The sequence below is a fragment of the Danio rerio genome, chromosome 20, assembly GCF_052040795.2.
Source record: "Danio rerio strain M-AB ecotype USA chromosome 20, GRCz13ab, whole genome shotgun sequence".
Classification (NCBI taxonomy): domain Eukaryota; kingdom Metazoa; phylum Chordata; class Actinopteri; order Cypriniformes; family Danionidae; genus Danio; species Danio rerio.
This window is the reverse complement of record NC_141040.1, coordinates 18,418,088-18,436,091: the sequence shown is the minus strand read 5'-3', so window position 1 is coordinate 18,436,091 and position 18,004 is coordinate 18,418,088.

The window sequence follows — 18,004 nt, the reverse complement described above, 5'->3', positions numbered from 1 at the left end:
GTGGAGGCCAAGGGGTCACCCTGGGGCCTCTACTGCAAGTCCAGGCAGAGAGGTGGACCCCTGGGTACCTTGCTGGGGTCCTAGTCCCCTAGGTGGAGGGCCAGGGGGTACCCTGGGGCCTATACTTCAAGTCAAGGGAGAGAGGTGGACCCCTGGGTAGCTTGCTGGGGTCTTAGGTCCATAGGTGGAGGGCCAGGGGGCACCCTGGGGCCTATACTGCAAGTCCAGGGAGTGAGGTGGACCCCTGGGTAGCTTGCTGGGGTCAGAGGCCCCTAGGTGGAGGGCCAGGGGGCACCCTGGGGCCTCTACTGCAAGTCCAGGGAGAGTTGTGGACCCCTGGGTAGCTTGTTGGTGTCTTAGGCCCCTAGGTGGATGGCCAGTGGGCACTCTTGGGCCTATACTTCAAGTCCAGGGAGAAAGGTGGACCCCTGGGTAGCTTGCTGGGGTCAGAGGCCCCTGGGTGGAGGCCAAGGGGGCACCCTGGGGCCTCTACTGCAAGTCCAGGGAGAGTTGTGGACCCCTGGGTAGCTTGCTGGGGTCAGAGGCCCCTAGGTGGAGGCCAAGGGGGCACCCTGGGGCCTCTACTTAAAGTCCAGGGAGAAATGTGGACCCCTGGGTAGCTTGCTGGGGTCAAAGGCCCCTAGGTGGAAGGCCAGGAGGTACCCTAGGGCCTCTACTGCAAGTCCAGGGAAAGAGGTGGACCCCCAGGGTACCTTGCTGGGGTCAGAGGCCCCTGGGTGGAGGGCAAGGGGGTACCCTGGGGCCTTTACTGCAAGTCCAGGGAGAGTTGTGGTCCCCTGGGTAGCTTGCTGGGGTCAGAGGCCCCTAGGTGTAGGCCAAGGGGGCACCCTGGGGCCTGTACTGCAAGTCCAGGGAGAGTTGTGGACCCCTGGGTAGCTTGCTGGGGTCAAAGGCCTCTAGGTGGAGGGCCAGGAGGTACCCTAGGGCCTCTACTGCAAGTCCAGGGAAAGAGTTGGACCCCCTGGGTAGCTTGCTGGGGACAGAGGCCCCTTGGTGGAGGCCAAGGGGGGTACCCTGGGGCCTCTACTGCAAGTTAAGGGAGAGTTGTGGACCCCTGGGTAGCTTCCTGGGGTCAGAGGCCCCTAGGTGGAGGCCAAGGGGGCACCTTGGGGCCGGTACTGCAAGTCCAGGGAGAGTTGTGGACCCCTGGGTAGCTTGCTAGGGTCAAAGGCCCCTAGGTGGAGGGCCAGGAGGTACCCTAGGGCCTCTACTGCAAGTCCAGGGAAAGAGGTGGACCCCCTGGGTAGCTTGCTGGGGTCAGAGGCCCCTGGGTGGAGGCCAAGGGGGCACATTGGGGCCTCTACTGCAAGTCCAGGGAGAGTTTTGGACCCACGGGTAGCTTGCTGGGGTCAGAGGCCCCTAGGTGGAGGCCAAGGGGGCACCCTTGGGCCTCTACTGCAAGTCCAGGGAAAGAGGAGGACCCCCAGGGTAGCTTGCTGGGGTCAGAGACCCCTAGGTGGAGGGCCAGGGGGCACCCTGGGGCCTCTACTGCAAGTCCAGGGAGAATTTTGGACCCCTGGGTAGCTTGCTGGGGTCAGAGGCCCCTAGGTGGAGGCCAAGGTGGCACCCTGGGGCCTCTACTGCAAGTCCAGGGAGAGTTGTGGACCCCTGGGTAGCTTGCTGGGGTCAGAGGCCCCTAGGTGGAGGCCAAGGGGGCACCCTGGGGCCTCTACTGCAAGTCCAGGGAGAGTTGTGGACCCCTGGGTAGCTTGCTAGGGTCAAAGGCCCCTAGGTGGAGGGCCAGGAGGTACCCTAGGGCCTCTACTGCAAGTCCAGGGAAAGAGGTGGACCCCCTGGGTAGCTTGCTGGGGTCAGAGGCCCCTGGGTGGAGGCCAAGGGGGTACCCTGGGGCCTCTACTGCAAGTCCAGGGAGAATTTTGGACCCCTGGGTAGCTTGCTGGGGTCAGAGGCCCCTAGGTGGAGGCCAAGGTGGCACCCTGGGGCCTCTACTGCAAGTCCAGGGAGAGTTGTGGACCCCTGGGTAGCTTGCTGGGGTCAGAGGCCCCTAGGTGGAGGCCAAGGGGGCACCCTGGGGCCTCTACTGCAAGTCCAGGGAGAGTTGTGGACCCCTGGGTAACTTGCTGGGGTCAAAGGCCCTTAGGTGGAGGGCCAGGAGGTACCCTAGGGCCTCTACTGCAAGTCCAGGGAAAGAGGTGGACCCCCTGGGTAGCTTGCTGGGGTCAGAGGCCCCTGGGTGGAGGCCAAGGGGGTACCCTGGGGCCTCTACTGCAAGTCCAGGGAGAGTTGTGGACCCCTGGGTAGCTTGCTGGGGTCAGATGCCCCTAGGTGGAGGCCAAGGGGGCACCCTGGGGCCTGTACTGCTAGTCCAGGGAGAGTTGTGGACCCCTGGGTAGCTTGCTGGGTTCAAAGGCCCCTAGGTGGAGGGCCAGGAGGTACCCTTGGGCCTCTACTGCAAGTCCAGGGAAAGAGGTGGACCCCCTGGGTAGCTTGGTGGGGTCAGAGGCCCCTGGGTGGAGGGCAAGGGGGCACCCTGGGGCCTCTACTGCAAGTCCAGGGAGAGTTGTGGACCCCTGGGTAGCTTGTTGGGGTCTTAGGCCCCTAGGTGGAGGGCCAGTGTGCACCCTTGGGCTTATACTTCAAGTCCAGGGAGAAAGGTGGACCCCTGGGTAGCTTGCTGGGGTCAGAGGCCCCTGGGTGGAGGCCAAGGGGGCACCCTGGGGCCTCTACTGCAAGTCCAGGGAGAGTTGTGGACCCCTGGGTAGCTTGTTGGGGTCTTAGGCCCCTATGTGGAGGGCCAGTGTGCACCCTTGGGCCTATGCTTCAAGTCCAGGGAGAAAGGTGGACCCATGGGTAGCTTGCTGGCGTCAGAGGCCCCTGGGTGGAGGCCAAGGGGGCACCCTGGGGCCTCTACTGCAAGTCCAGGGAGAGTTGTGGACCCCTGGGTAGCTTGCTGGGGTCTTAGGCCCCTAGGTGGAGGGCCAGTGGGCACCCTGAGGCCTATACTTCAAGTCCAGGGAGAAAGGTGGACCCCTGGGTAGCTTGCTGGGGTCAGAGGCCCCTAGGTGGAGGCCAAGGGGGCACCCTGGGGCCTCTACTGCAAGTCCAGGGAGAGTTGTGGACCCCTAGGTAGCTTGCTGGGGTCAGAGGCCCCTAGGTGGAGGGCCAGGAGGTACCCTAGGGCCTCTACTGCAAGTCCAGGGAGAGAGGTGGACGCCTGGGTAGCTTGCTGGGGTCAGAGGCCCCTGGGTGGAGGGCCAGGGGGCACCCTGGGGCAACTACTGCAAGTCCAGGGAGAGTTGTGGACCCCTGGGTAGCTTGCTGGGGTCTTAGGCCCCTAGGTGGAGGGCCAGTGGGCACCCTGAGGCCTATACTTCAAGTCCAGGGAGAAAGGTGGACCCCTGGGTAGCTTGCTGGGGTCAGAGGCCCCTGGGTGGAAGCCAAGGGGGCACCCTGGGGCCTCTACTGCAAGTCCAGGTAGAGTTGTGGACCCCTGGGTAGCTTGCTGGGGTCTTAGGGCCCTAGGTGGAGGGCCAGTGGGCACCCTGAGGCCTATACTTCAAGTCCAGGGAGAAAGGTGGACCCCTGGGTAGCTTGCTGGGGTCAGAGGCCCCTGGGTGGAGGCCAAGGGGGCACCCTGGGGCCTCTACTGCAAGTCCAGGGAGAGTTGTGGACCCCTAGGTAGCTTGCTGGGGTCAGAGGCCCCTAGGTGGAGGGCCAGGAGGTACCCTAGGGCCTCTACTGCAAGTCCAGGGAGAGAGGTGGACCCCTGGGTAGCTTGCTGGGGTCAGAGGCCCTTGGGTGGAGGGCAAGGGGGCACCCTGGGGCCTCTACTGCAAGTCCAGGCAGAGAGGTGGACCCCTGGGTAGCTAGCTGGGGTCCTAGTCCCCTAGGTGGAGGGCCAGGGGGCACCCTGGGGCCTATACTTCAAGTCAAGGGAGAGAGGTGGACCCCTGGGTAGCTTGCTGGGGTCTTAGGCCCCTAGGTGGAGGGCCAGGGGGCACCCTGGGGCCTCTACTGCAAGTCCAGGGACAGTTGTGGACCCCTGGGTAGCTTGTTGGGGTCATAGTCCCCTAGGTGGAGGGCCAGTGGGCACCCTTGGGCCTATACTTCAAGTCCAGGAAGAAAGGTGGACCCCTGGGTAGCTTGCTGGGGTCAGAGGCCCCTCGGTGGAGGCCAAGGGGGCACCCTGGGGCCTCTACTGCAAGTCCAGGTAGAGTTGTGGACCCCTGGGTAGCTTGCTGGGGTCAGAGGCCCCTAGGTGGAGGCCAAGGGGGCACCCTGGGGCCTCTACCGCAAGTCCAGGCAGAGAGGTGGACCCCTGGGTAGCTTGCTGGGGTCTTAGTCCCCTAGGTGGAGGGCCAGGGGGCACCCTGGGGCCTATACTTCAAGTCAAGGGAGAGAGGTGGACCCCTGGGTAGCTTGCTGGGGTCAGAGACCCCAAGGTGGAGGGCCAGGGGGCACCCTGGGGCCTCTACTGCAAGTCCAGGGAGAGTTGCGGACTCCTGGGTAGCTTGTTGGGGTCTTAGGCCCCTAGGTGGATGGCCAGTGGGCACCCTTGGGCCTATACTTCAAGTCAAGGGAGAGAGGTGGACCCCTGGGTAGCTTGCTGGGGTCTTATGCCCCTAGGTGGAGGGCCAGGGGGCACCCTGGGGCCTCTACTGCAAGTCCAGGGAGAGTTGTGGACCCCTGGGTAGCTTGTTGGGGTCTTAGGAACCTAGGTGGGGGGCCAGTGGGACCCCTTGGGCCTATACTTCAAGTCCAGGGAGAAAGGTGGACCCCTGGGTAGCTTGCTGGGGTCAGAGGCCCCTAGGTGGAGGCCAAGGGGGTACCCTGGGGCCTCTACTGCAAGTCCAGGGAAAGAGGAGGACCCCAGGGTAGCTTGCTGGGGTTTTAGGCCCCTAGGTGGAGGGCCAGGGGGCACCCTGGGGCCTATCCTCCAAGTCCAGGGAGAGAGGTGGACCACTGGGTAGGTTGCTGGGGTCAAAGACTCCTTTTTGGAGGGAAAGGGGGCACCCTGGGGCCTCTACTGCCAGTCCAGGGAGAGAGGTGGACCCCTGGGTAGCTTTCTGGGGTCCTAGGCCACTAGATGGAGGGCCAGGTGGCCTTCTTGGGCCTCTACTACAAGTCCAGGGAGCAAGGTGGACCCCTGGATAGCTTCCTGGGGTCAAAGGCCACTAGGTGGAGGGCCAGGGGGCACCCTGGGGCGTCTACTGCATGTCCAGGGAGAAAGGTGGACCCCTGGGTAGCTTGCTGGGGTCAGAGGCCCCTAGGTGGAGGCCAAGGGGGCACCCTGAGGCCTCTACTGCAAGTCCAGGGAGAGTTGTGGACCCCTGGGTAGCTTGCTGGGGTCAGAGGCCCCTAGGTGGAGGCCAAGGGGGCACCCTGGGGCCTCTACTGCAAGTCCAGGCAGAGAGCTGGACCCCTGGGTAGCTTGCTGGGGTCTTAGGTCCCTGGGTGGAGGGCCAGGGGGCACCCAGGGGCCTCTACTGCAAGTCCAGGGAGAGTTGTGGACCCCTGGGTAGCTTGCTGGGGTCAGAGGCCCCTAGGTGGAGGGCCAGGGGGAACCCTGGGGCCTCTACTGCAAGTCCAGGGAGAGTTGTGGACCCCTGGGTAGCTTGCTGAGGTCTTAGGCCCCTGGGTGGAGGGCCAGTGGGCACCCTGAGGCCTATACTTCAAGTCCACGGAGAAAGGTGGACCCCTGGGTAGCTTGCTGGGGTCAGAGGCCCCTGGGTTGAGGCCAAGGGGGCACCTTGGGGCCTCTACTTCAAGTCCAGGGAGAGTTGTGGACCCCTGGTTAGCTTGCTGGGGTCAGAGGCCCCTAGGTGGAGGGCCAGGAGACACCCTGGGGCCTATACTTCAAGTCAAGGGAGAGAGGTGGACCCCTGGGTAGCTTGCTGGGGTCAGAGGCCCCTAGGTGTAGGGCAAAGGGGCACCCTGGGGCCTCTACTTCAAGTCAAGGGAGAGAGGTGGACCCCTGGGTAGCTTGCTGGGGTCTTAGGCCCCTAGGTGAAGGGCCAGGGGGCACCCTGGGGCCTCTACTGCAAGTCCAGGGAGAGTTGTGAACCCCTGGGTAGCTTGTTGGGGTCTTAGGCCCCTAAGTGGAGGGCCAGTGGGCACCCTTGGGCCTATACTTCAAGTCCAGGGAGAAAGGTGGACCCCTGGGTAGCTTGCTGGGGTCAGAGGCCCCTGGGTGGAGGCCAAGGGGGCACCCTGGGGCCTCTACTGCAAGTCCAGGGAGAGTTGTGGACCCCTGGGTAGCTTGCTGGGGTCAGAGGCCCCTAGGTGGAGGCCAAGGGGGCACCCTGGGGCCTCTACTGCAAGTCCAGGCAGAGAGGTGGAACCCTGGGTAGCTTGCTGGGGTCCTTGTCCCCTAGGTGGAGGGCCAGGGGGCACCCTGGGGCCTATACTTCAATTCAAGGGAGAGAGGTGGACCCCTAGGTAGCTTGCTGGGGTCTTATGTTCCCTAGGTGGAGGGCCAGGGGGCACCCTGGGGCCTATACTGCAAGTCCAGGGAGAGAGATGGACCCCTGGGTAGCTTGCTGGGGTCAGAGGCCCCTAGGTGGAGGGCCAGGGGGCACCCTGGGGTCCTCTACTGCAAGTCCAGGGAGAGTTGTGGACCCCTGGGTAGCTTGTTGGGGTCTTAGGCCCCTAGGTGGATGGCCAGTGGGCACCCTTGGGCCTATACTTCAAGTCCAGGGAGAAAGGTGGACCCCTGGGTAGCTTGCTGGGGTCAGAGGCCCCTGGGTGGAGGCCAAGGGGGCACCCTGGGGCCTCTACTGCAAGTCCAGGGAGAGTTGTGGACCCCTGGGTAGCTTGCTGGGGTCAGAGGCCCCTAGGTGGAGGCCAAGGGGGCACCCTGGGGCCTCTACTACAAGTCCAGGGAGAGTTGTGGACCCCTGGGTAGCTTGCTGGGGTCAAAGGCCCCTAGGTGGAAGGCCAGGAGGTACCCTAGGGCCTCTACTGCAAGGCCAGGGAAAGAGGTGGACCCCCTGGGTAGCTTGCTGGGGTCAGAGGCCCCTGGGTGGAGGCCAAGGGGGTACCCTGGGGCCTATACTGCAAGTCCAGGGAGAGTTGTGGTCCCCTGGGTAGCTTGCTGGGGTCAGAGGCCCCTAGGTGGAGGCCAAGGGGGCACCCTGGGGCCTGTACTGCAAGTCCAGGGAGAGTTGTGGACCCCTGGGTAGCTTGCTGGGGTCCTTGTCCCCTAGGTGGAGGGCCAGGGGGCACCCTGGAGCCTATACTTCAAGTCAAGGGAGAGAGGTGGACCCCTGGTTAACTTGCTGGGGTCTTAGGTGCCTAGGTGGAGGGCCAGGGGGCACCCTGGGGCCTATACTTCAAGTCCAGGGAGAAAGGTGGACCCCTGGGTAGCTTGCTGGGGTCAGAGGCCCCTAGGTGGAGGGCCAGTGGGCACCCTTGGGCCTATACTTCAAGTCCAGGGAGAAAGGTGGACCCCTGGGTAGCTTGCTGGGGTCAGAGGCCCCTGGGTGGAGGCCAAGGGGGCACCCTGGGGCCTCTACTGCAAGTCCAGGGAGAGTTGTGGACCCCTGGGTAGCTTGCTGGGGTCAGAGGCCCCTAGGTGGAGGCCAAGGGGGCACCCTGGGGCCTCTACAGCAAGTCCAGGCAGAGAGGTGGACCCCTGGGTAGCTTGCTGGGGTTCTTGTCCCCTAGGTGGAGGGCCAGTGGGCACCCTGGGGCCTATACTTCAATTCAAGGGAGAGAGGTGGACCCCTAGGTAGCTTACTGGGGTCTTAGGTCCCTAGGTGGAGGGCCAGGGGGCACCCTGGGGCCTATACTGCAAGTCCAGGGAGAGAGATGGACCCCTGGGTAGCTTGCTGGGGTCAGAGGCCCCTAGGTGGAGGGCCAGGGGGCACCCTGGGGTCCTCTACTGCAAGTCCAGGGAGAGTTGTGGACCCCTGGGTAGCTTGTTGGGGTCTTAGGCCCCTAGGTGGATGGCCAGTGGGCACCCTTGGGCCTATACTTCAAGTCCAGGGAGAAAGGTGGACCCCTGGGTAGCTTGCTGGGGTCAGAGGCCCCTAGGTGGAGGCCAAGGGGGCACCCTGGGGCCTCTACTGCAAGTCCAGGGAGAGTTGTGGACCCCTGGGTAGCTTGCTGGGGTCAAAGGCCCCTAGGTGGAAGGCCAGGAGGTACCCTAGGGCCTCTACTGCAAGGCCAGGGAAAGAGGTGGACCCCCTGGGTAGCTTGCTGGGGTCAGAGGCCCCTGGGTGGAGGCCAAGGGGGTACCCTGGGGCCTCTACTGCAAGTCCAGGGAGAGTTGTGGTCCCCTGGGTAGCTTGCTGGGGTCAGAGGCCCCTAGGTGGAGGCCAAGGGGGCACTCTGGGGCCTGTACTGCAAGTCCAGGGAGAGTTGTGGACCCCTGGGTAGCTTGCTGGGGTCAGAGGCCCCTAGGTGGAGGGCCAGGGGGCACCCTGGAGCCTATACTTCAAGTCAAGGGAGAGAGGTGGACCCCTGGTTAACTTGCTGGGGTCTTAGGTGCCTAGGTGGAAGGCCAGGGGGCACCCTGGGGCCTATACTGCAAGTCCAGGGAGAGAGGTGGACCCCTGGGTAGCTTGCTGGGGTCAGAGGCCCCTAGGTGGAGGGCCAGTGGGCACCCTTGGGCCTATACTTCAAGTCAAGGGAGAAAGGTGGACCCCTGGGTAGCTTGCTGGGGTCGGAGGCCCCTGGGTGGAGGCCAAGGGGGCACCCTGGGGCCTCTACTGCAAGTCCAGGGAAAGAGGTGGAACCCCTGAGTAGCTTTCTGGGGTCAGAGGCCCCTGGGTGGAGGCCAAGGGGGTACCCTGGGGCCTCTACTGCAAGTCCAGGGAGAGTTGTGGACCCCTGGGTAGCTTGCTGGGGTCAGAGGCCCATAGGTGGAGGGCCAGGGGGCACCCTGAGGCCTATACTTCAATTCAAGGGAGAGAGGTGGACCCCTAGGTAGCTTGCTGGGGTCTTAGGTCCCTAGGTGGAGGGCCAGGGGGCACCCTGGGGCCTATACTGCAAGTCCAGGGAGAGAGATGGACCCCTGGGTAGCTTGCTGGGGTCAGAGCCCCTAGGTGGAGGGCCAGGGGGCACCCTGGGGTCCTCTACTGCAAGTCCAGGGAGAGTTGTGGACCCCTGGGTAGCTTGTTGGGTTCTTAGGCCCCTAGGTGGATGGCCAGTGGGCACCCTTGGGCCTATACTTCAAGTCCAGGGAGAAAGGTGGACCCCTGGGTAGCTTGCTGGGGTCAGAGGCCCCTGGGTGGAGGCCAAGGGGGCACCCTGGGGCCTCTACTGCAAGTCCAGGGAGAGTTGTGGACCCCTGGGTAGCTTGCTGGGGTCAGAGGCCCCTAGGTGGAGGCCAAGGGGGCACCCTGGGGCCTCTACTGCAAGTCCAGGGAGAGTTGTGGACCCCTGGGTAGCTTGCTGGGGTCAAAGGCCCCTAGGTGGAAGGCCAGGAGGTACCCTAGGGCCTCTACTGCAAGGCCAGGGAAAGAGGTGGACCCCCTGGGTAGCTTGCTGGGGTCAGAGGCCCCTGGGTGGAGGCCAAGGGGGTACCCTGGGGCCTCTACTGCAAGTCCAGGGAGAGTTGTGGTCCCCTGGGTAGCTTGCTGGGGTCAGAGGCCCCTAGGTGGAGGCCAAGGGGGCACCCTGGGGCCTGTACTGCAAGTCCAGGGAGAGTTGTGGACCCCTGGGTAGCTTGCTGGGGTCCTTGTCCCCTAGGTGGAAGGCCAGGGGGCACCCTGGAGCCTATACTTCAAGTCAAGGGAGAGAGGTGGACCCCTGGTTAACTTGCTGGGGTCTTAGGTGCCTAGGTGGAGGGCCAGGGGGCACCCTGGGGCCTATACTGCAAGTCCAGGGAGAGAGGTGGACCCCTGGGTAGCTTGCTGGGGTCAGAGGCCCCTAGGTGGAGGGCCAGTGGGCACCCTTGGGCCTATACTTCAAGTCCAGGGAGAAAGGTGGACCCCTGGGTAGCTTGCTGGGGTCAGAGGCCCCTGGGTGGAGGCCAAGGGGGCACCCTGGGGCCTCTACTGCAAGTCCAGGGAGAGTTGTGGACCCCTGGGTAGCTTGCTGGGGTCAGAGGCCCCTAGGTGGAGGCCAAGGGGGCACCCTGGGGCCTCTACTGCAAGTCCAGGCAGAGAGGTGGACCCCTGGGTAGCTTGCTGGGGTCCTTGTCCCCTAGGTGGAGGGCCAGGGGGCACCCTGGGGCCTATACTTCAATTCAAGGGAGAGAGGTGGACCCCTAGGTAGCTTGCTGGGGTCTTAAGTCCTTAGGTGGAGGGCCAGGGGGCACCCTGGGGCCTATACTGCAAGTCCAGGGAGAGAGATGGACCCCTGGGTAGCTTGCTGGGGTCAGAGGCCCCTAGGTGGAGGGCCAGGGGGCACCCTGGGGTCCTCTACTGCAAGTCCAGGGAGAGTTGTGGACCCCTGGGTAGCTTGTTGGGGTCTTAGGCCCCTAGGTGGATGGCCAGTGGGCACCCTTGGGCCTATACTTCAAGTCCAGGGAGAAAGGTGGACCCCTGGGTAGCTTGCTGGGGTCAGAGGCCCCTGGGTGGAGGCCAAGGGGGCACCCTGGGGCCTCTACTGCAAGTCCAGGGAGAGTTGTGGACCCCTGGGTAGCTTGCTGGGGTCAGAGGCCCCTAGGTGGAGGCCAAGGGGGCACCCTGGGGCCTCTACTGCAAGTCCAGGGAGAGTTGTGGACCCCTGGGTAGCTTGCTGGGGTCAAAGGCCCCTAGGTGGAAGGCCAGGAGGTACCCTAGGGCCTCTACTGCAAGGCCAGGGAAAGAGGTGGACCAACTGGGTAGCTTGCTGGGGTCAGAGGCCCCTGGGTGGAGGCCAAGGGGGTACCCTGGGGCCTCTACTGCAAGTCCAGGGAGAGTTGTGGTCCCCTGGGTAGCTTGCTGGGGTCAGAGGCCCCTAGGTGGAGGCCAAGGGGGCACCCTGGGGCCTGTACTGCAAGTCCAGGGAGAGTTGTGGACCCCTGGGTAGCTTGCTGGGGTCAGAGGCCCCTAGGTGGAGGCCAAGGGGGCACCCTGGGGCCTCTACTGCAAGTCCAGTCAGAGAGGTGGACCCCTGGGTACCTTGCTGGGGTCCTAGTCCCCTAGGTGGAGGGCCAGGGGGCACCCTGGGGCCTATACTTCAAGTCAAGGGAGAGAGGTGGACCCCTGGGTAGCTTGCTGGGGTCTTAGGTCCCTAGGTGGAGGGCCAGGGGGCACCCTGGGGCCTCTACTTCAAGTCCACGGAGAAAGGTGGACCCCTGGGTAGCTTGCTGGGGTCTAAGGCCCCTACGTGGAGGGCCAGTGGGCACCCTGAGGCCTATACGTCAAGTCCAAGGAGAAAGGTGGACCCCTGGGTAGCTAGCTGGGGTCCTAGTCCCCTAGGTGGAGGGCCAGGGGGCACCCTGGGGCCTATACTTCAAGTCAAGGGAGAGAGGTGGACCCCTGGGTAGCTTGCTGGGGTCTTAGGCCCCTAGGTGGAGGGCCAGGGGGCACCCTGGGGCCTCTATTGCAAGTCCAGGGAGAGTTGTGGACCCCTGGGTAGCTTGTTGGGGTCTTAGGCCCCTAGGTGGAGGGCCAGTGGGCACCCTTGGGCCTATACTTCAAGTCCAGGGAGAAAGGTGGACCCCTGGGTAGCTTGCTGGGGTCAGAAGCCCCTGGGTGGAGGCCAAGGGGGCACCCTGGGGCCTCTACTGCAAGTCCAGGGAGAGTTGTGGACCCCTGGGTAGCTTGCTGGGGTCAGAGGCCCCTGGGTGGAGGCCAAGGGGGCACCCTGGGGCCTCTACTGCAAGTCCAGGGAGAGTTGTGGACCCCTGGGTAGCTTGCTGGGGTCAGAGTCCCCTAGATGGAGGCCAAGGGGGCACCCTGGGGCCTCTACTGCAAGTCCAGGGAGAGTTGTGGACCCCTGGGTAGCTTGCTGGGGTCAAAGGCCAATAGGTGGAGGGCCAGGGGGCATCCTGGAGCCTATACTTCAAGTCAAGGGAGAGAGGTGGACCCCTGGTTAACTTGCTGGGGTCTTAGGTGCCTAGGTGGAGGGCCAGGGGGCACCCTGGGGCCTATACTGCAAGTCCAGGGAGAGAGGTGGACCCCTGGGTAGCTTGCTGGGGTCAGAGGCCCCTAGGTGGAGGGCCAGTGGGCACCCTTGGGCCTATACTTCAAGTCAAGGGAGAAAGGTGGACCCCTGGGTAGCTTGCTGGGGTCGGAGGCCCCTGGGTGGAGGCCAAGGGGGCACCCTGGGGCCTCTACTGTAAATCCAGGGAAAGAGGTGGAACCCCTGAGTAGCTTTCTGGGGTCAGAGGCCCCTGGGTGGAGGCCAAGGGGGTACCCTGGGGCCTCTACTGCAAGTCCAGGGAGAGTTGTGGACCCCTGGGTAGCTTGCTTGGGTCAGAGGCCCCCAGGTGGAGGCCAAGGGGGCACCCTGGGGCCTCTACTGCAAGTCCAGTCAGAGAGGTGGACCCCTGGGTACCTTGCGGGGGTCCTAGTCCCCTAGGTGGAGGGCCAGGGGGCACCCTGGGGCCTATACTTCAAGTCAAGGGAGAGAGGTGGACCCCTGGGTAGCTTGCTGGGGTCTTAGGTCCCTAGGTGGAGGGCCAGGGGGCACCCTGGGGCCTCTACTTCAAGTCCACGGAGAAAGGTGGACCCCTGGGTAGCTTGCTGGGGTCTAAGGCCCCTACGTGGAGGGCCAGTTGGCACCCTGAGGCCTATACGTCAAGTCCAAGGAGAAAGGTGGACCCCTGGGTAGCTAGCTGGGGTCCTAGTCCCCTAGGTGGAGGGCCAGGGGGCACCCTGGGGCCTATACTTCAAGTCAAGGAAGAGAGGTGGACCCCTGGGTAGCTTGCTGGGGTCTTAGGCCCCTAGGTGGAGGGCCAGGGGGCACCCTGGGGCCTCTATTGCAAGTCCAGGGAGAGTTGTGGACCCCTGGGTAGCTTGTTGGGGTCTTAGGCCCCTAGGTGGAGGGCCAGTGGGCACCCTTGGGCCTATACTTCAAGTCCAGGGAGAAAGGTGGACCCCTGGGTAGCTTGCTGGGGTCAGAAGCCCCTGGGTGGAGGCCAAGGGGGCACCCTGGGGCCTCTACTGCAAGTCCAGGGAGAGTTGTGGACCCCTGGGTAGCTTGCTGGGGTCAGAGGCCCCTGGGTGGAGGCCAAGGGGGCACCCTGGGGCCTCTACTGCAAGTCCAGGGAGAGTTGTGGACCCCTGGGTAGCTTGCTGGGGTCAGAGTCCCCTAGATGGAGGCCAAGGGGGCACCCTGGGGCCTCTACTGCAAGTCCAGGGAGAGTTGTGGACCCCTGGGTAGCTTGCTGGGGTCAAAGGCCCCTAGGTGGAGGGCCAGGAGGTACCCTAGGGCCTCTACTGCAAGTCCAGGGAAAGAGGTGGACCCCCTGGGTAGCTTGCTGGGGTCAGAGGCCCCTGGGTGGAGGCCAAGGGGGTACCCTGGGGCCTCTATTGCAAGTCCAGGGAGAGTTGTGGACCCCTGGGTAGCTTGCTGGGGTCAGAGTTCCCTAGGTGGAGGCCAAGGGGGCACCCTGGGGCCTCTACTGCAAGTCCAGGCAGAGAGGTGGACCCCTGGGTACCTTGCTTGGGTCCTAGTCCCCTAGGTGGAGGGCCAGGGGGTACCCTGGGGCCTATACTTCAAGTCAAGGGAGAGAGGTGGACCCCTGGGTAGCTTGCTGGGGTCTTAGGTCAATAGGTGGAGGGCCAGGGGGCACTCTGGGGCCTATACTGCAAGTCCAGGGAGTGAGGTGGACCCCTGGGTAGCTTGCTAGGGTCAGAGGCCCCTAGGCGGAGGCCACGGGGCACACTGGGGCCTCTACTGCAAGTCCAGACAGAGAGGTGTACCCCTGGGTAGCTTTCTGGGGTCCTAGTCCCCTAGGTGGAGGGCCAGGGGGCACCCTGAGGCCTATACTTCAAGTTAAGGGAGAGAGGTGGACCCCTGGGTAGCTTGCTGGGGTCTTAGGTCCCTAGGTGGAGGGCCAGGGGGCACCCTGGGGCCTATACTGCAAGTCCAGGGAGAGAGGTGGACCCCTGGGTAGCTTGCTGGGGTCAAAGGCCCCTGGGTGGAGGCCAAGGGGGCACCCTGCGGCCTCAACTGCAAGTCCAGGGAGAGTTGTGGACCCCTGGGTAGCTTGCTGGGGTCAGAGGCCCCTAGGTGGAGGCCAAGGGGGCACCCTGGGGCCTCTATTGCAAGTCCCGGCAGAGAGGTGGACCCCTGGGTAGCTTGCTGGGGTCCTAGTCCCCTAGGTGGAGGGCCAGGGGGCACCCTGGGGCCTATACTTCAAGTCAAGGGAGAGAGGTGGACCCCTGGGTAGCTTGCTGGGGTCTTAGGTCCCTAGGTGGAGGGCCAGGGGGCACCCTGGGGCCTATACTGCAAGTCAAGGGAGAGAGGTGGACCCCTGGGTAGCTTGCTGGGGTCAGAGGCCCCTAGGTGGAGGGCCAAGGGGCACCCAGGGGCCTCTACTGCAAGTCCAGGGAGAGTTGTGGACCCCTGGGTAGCTTGCTGGGGTCAGAGGCCCCTAGGTGGAGGGCCAGGGGGAACCCTGGGGCCTCTACTGCAAGTCCAGGGAGAGTTGTGGACCCCTGGGTAGCTTGCTGAGGTCTTAGGCCCCTGGGTGGAGGGCCCGTGGGCACCCTGAGGCTTATACTTCAAGTCCACTGAGAAAGGTGGACCCCTGGGTAGCTTGCTGGGGTCAGAGGCCCCTGGGTTGAGGCCAAGAGGGCACCTTGGGGCCTCTACTTCAAGTCCAGGGAGAGTTGTGGACCCCTGGGTAGCTTGCTGGGGTCAGAGGCCCCTAGGTGGAGGGCCAGGAGACACCCTGGGGCCTATACTTCAAGTCAAGGGAGAGAGGTGGACCCCCGGGTAGCTTGCTGGGGTCAGAGGCCCCTGGGTGTAGGGCAAAGGGGCACCCTGGGGCCTATACTGCAAGTCCAGGCAGAGAGGTGGACCCCTGGGTAGCTAGCAGGGGTCCTAGTCCCCTAGGTGGAGGGCCAGGGGGCACCCTGGGGCCTATACTTCAAGTCAAGGGAGAGAGGTGGACCCCTGGGTAGCTTGCTGGGGTCTTAGGCCCCTAGGTGGAGGGCCAGGGGGCACCCTGGGGCCTATACTGCAAGTCCAGGGAGAGATGTGGACCCCTGTGTAGCTTATTGGGGTCTTAGGCCCCTAAGTGGAGGGCCAGTGGGCACCCTTGGGCCTATACTTCAAGTCCAGGGAGAAAGGTGGAAACCTGGGTAGCTTGCTGGGGTCAGAGGCCCCTGGGTGGAGGCCAAGGGGGCACCCTGGGGCCTCTACTGCAAGTCCAGGGAGAGTTGTGGACCCCTGGGTAGCTTGCTGGGGTCAGAGGCCCCAAGGTGGAGGCCAAGGGGGCACCCTGGGGCCTCTACTGCAAGTCCAGGCAGAGAGGTGGACCCCTGGGTAGCTTGCTGGGGTCCTTGTCCCCTAGGTGGAGGGCCAGGGGGCACCCTGGGGCCTATACTTCAAGTCAAGGGAGAGAGGTGGACCCCTAGGTAGCTTGCTGGGGTCTTAAGTCCATAGGTGGAGGGCCAGGGGGCACCCTGGGGCCTATACTGCAAGTTAAGGGAGAGAGGTGGACCCCTGGGTAGCTTGCTGGGGTCAGAGGCCCCTAGGTGGAGGGCCAGTGGGCACCCTGAGGCCTCTACTGCAAGTCCAGGGAGAGTTTTGGACCCCTGGGTAGCTTGCTGGGGTCAGAGGCCCCTAGGTGTAGGCCAAGGAGGAACCCTGGGGCCTCTACTGCAAGTCCAGGCAGAGAGGTGGACCCCTGGGTACCTTGCTTGGGTCCTAGTCCCCTAGGTGGAGTGCCAGGGGGCACCCTGGGGCCTATACTTCAAGTCAAGGGAGAGAGATGGACCCCTGGGTAGCTTGCTGGGGTCAGAGGCCCCTAGGTGGAGGGCCAGGGGGCACCCTGGGGCTTTTACTGCAAGTCCAGGGAGTGAGGTGGACCCCTGGGTAGCTTGCTAGGGTCAGAGGCCCCTAGGCGGAGGCCACGGGGCACACTGGGGCCTCTACTGCAAGTCCAGACAGAGAGGTGTACCCCTGGGTAGCTTTCTGGGGTCCTAGTCCCCTAGGTGGAGGGCCAGGGGGCACCCTGAGGCCTATACTTCAAGTTAAGGGAGAGAGGTGGACCCCTGGGTAGCTTGCTGGGGTCTTAGGTCCCTAGGTGGAGGGCCAGGGGGCACCCTGGGGCCTATACTGCAAGTCCAGGGAGAGAGGTGGACCCCTGGGTAGCTTGCTGGGGTCTTAGGCCCCTAGGTGGAGGGCCAGGGGTACCCTGCGGCCTCAACTGCAAGTCCAGGGAGAGATGTGGACCCCTGTGTAGCTTATTGGGGTCTTAGGCCCCTAAGTGGAGGGCCAGTGGGCACCCTTGGGCCTATACTTCAAGTCCAGGGAGAAAGGTGGACCCCTGGGTAGCTTGCTGGGGTCAGAGGCCCCTGGGTGGAGGCCAAGGGGGCACCCTGGGGCCTCTACTGCAAGTCCAGGGAGAGTTGTGGACCCCTGGGTAGCTTGCTGGGGTCAGAGGCCCCAAGGTGGAGGCCAAGGGGGCACCCTGGGGCCTCTACTGCAAGTCCAGGCAGAGAGGTGGACCCCTGGGTAGCTTGCTGGGGTCCTTGTCCCCTAGGTGGAGGGCCAGGGGGCACCCTGGGGCCTATACTTCAAGTCAAGGGAGAGAGGTGGACCCCTAGGTAGCTTGCTGGGGTCTTAAGTCCATAGGTGGAGGGCCAGGGGGCACCCTGGGGCCTATACTGCAAGTTAAGGGAGAGAGGTGGACCCCTGGGTAGCTTGCTGGGGTCAGAGGCCCCTAGGTGGAGGGCCAGTGGGCACCCTGAGGCCTCTACTGCAAGTCCAGGGAGAGTTTTGGACCCCTGGGTAGCTTGCTGGGGTCAGAGGCCCCTAGGTGTAGGCCAAGGAGGAACCCTGGGGCCTCTACTGCAAGTCCAGGCAGAGAGGTGGACCCCTGGGTACCTTGCTTGGGTCCTAGTCCCCTAGGTGGAGTGCCAGGGGGCACCCTGGGGCCTATACTTCAAGTCAAGGGAGAGAGATGGACCCCTGGGTAGCTTGCTGGGGTCAGAGGCCCCTAGGTGGAGGGCCAGGGGGCACCCTGGGGCTTTTACTGCAAGTCCAGGGAGAGAGGTGGACCCCTGGGTAGCTTGCTGGGGTCAGAGGCCCCTTGGTGGAGGGCCAGGGGGCACCCTGGGGCCTCTACTGCAAGTCCAGGGAGAGTTGTGGACCCCTGGGTAGCTTGTTGGCGTCTTAGGCCCCTAGGTGGATGGCCAATGGGCACCCTTGGGCCTATACTTCAAGTCCAGGGAGAAAGGTGGACCCCTGGGTAGCTTGCTGGGGTCAGATGCCCCTGGGTGGAGGCCAAGGGGGCACCCTGGGGCCTCTACTGCAAGTCCAGGGAGAGTTGTGGACCCCTGGGTAGCTTGCTGGGTTAGAGGCCCCTAGGTGGAGGCCAAGGGGGCACCCTAGGGCCTCTACTGCAAGTCCAGGGAGAGTTGTGGACCCCTGGGTAGCATGCTGGGGTCAAAGGCCCCTAGGTGGAAGGCCAGGAGGTACCCTAGGGCCTCTACTGCAAGTCCAGGGAAAGAGGTGGACCCCCTGGGTAGCTTGCTGGGGTCAGAGGCCCCTGGGTGGAGGCCAAGGGGGTACCCTGGGGCCTCTACTGCAAGTCCAGGGAGAGTTGTGGTCCCCTGGGTAGTTTGCTGGGGTCAGAGGCCCCTAGGTGGAGGCCAAGGGGGCACCCTGGGGCCTGTACTGCAAGTCCAGGGAGAGTTGTGGACCCGTGGGTAGCTTGCTGGGGTCAAAGGCCCCTAGGTGGAGGGCCAGGAGGTACCCTAGGGCCTCTACTGCAAGTCCAGGGAAAGAGGTGGACCCCCTGGGTAGCTTGCTGGGGTCAGAGGCCCCTGGGTGGAGGCCAAAGGGGCACCCTGGGGCCTTTACTGCAAGTCCAGGGAGAGTTTTGGACCCCTGGGTAGCTTGCTGGGGTCAGAGGCCCTTAGGTGGAGGCCAAGGGGGCACCCTAGGGCCTCTACTGCAAGTCCAGGGA